Source organism: Plasmopara halstedii (assembly GCF_900000015.1).
Source record: "Plasmopara halstedii genome assembly, contig: Scaffold_2061, whole genome shotgun sequence".
NCBI lineage: Eukaryota > Oomycota > Peronosporomycetes > Peronosporales > Peronosporaceae > Plasmopara > Plasmopara halstedii.
The window spans coordinates 627,338-628,143 of NW_020188969.1; positions in this window are offsets into that span (position 1 = coordinate 627,338).

The window sequence follows — 806 nt, forward strand, 5'->3', positions numbered from 1 at the left end:
TCGTTCACATGCGTCGGATCCCGATACAGTTTGACCAAACCCACGTAAAACACCGGGTGGGTGCGTATCCGTTTGGAGAAGTTTAGCGTATACGCTAGGCCCCGCTTGACCACAACTTTAAACGGTCCGATAAACCGTGGACGGAGCTTTGTACGGAAGATAGCAGAGGATGCATGTGTAGGCAGGATTTTTAGAGTCTCATAAAGTCCGATCTTAAAGCTTTCCACTTTGCCTCTCCTTTTTCATCTGCATATTCTTTCTGCAGGTCTTGGCTTTCAGCCATCGCATCGCGATCGTAGGACACTCCGTCTGGTAGACAAGAAGTCATCGACTTCTTTGCGGATGGTGAAGGGGCTGAGATCAGCTAGCCGTTAGGCTATTTCCCCCCACCAAGCTCTGAGCCATGGGATGGCGGCGTCAGCGGGACGCGAGGGTGAACCAACCCGTTCACGTTTAGCGGCGTGTAGCCGGTAGACAAATGCACTGCATTGCTCAGTGCAAACTCTACGAGTGGCAACATGGCGCTCCAGCGCCTCGGCGTCTCAGCGCAGATGCTGCAAAGAACGTCTTCGAAGACGCTATTCACCCTTTCGGTTTGGCCATCGGTCTACGGATGATCCGCTGTCGACATATCTAACTTGGTGCCGAGTACCTTGAAATAGTCGACCAGAATTTTCCCGTAAAACGGGGCTCTCTCTCAGAGACAATCGACTGTGGGAGTCCGTGTTGTCGAAAAACACAATCTAAAAACAGCGTTGCTGTACCGGCTCCGTCGATGGTGTCTGGCACCGCCGCCAAATGAGCCA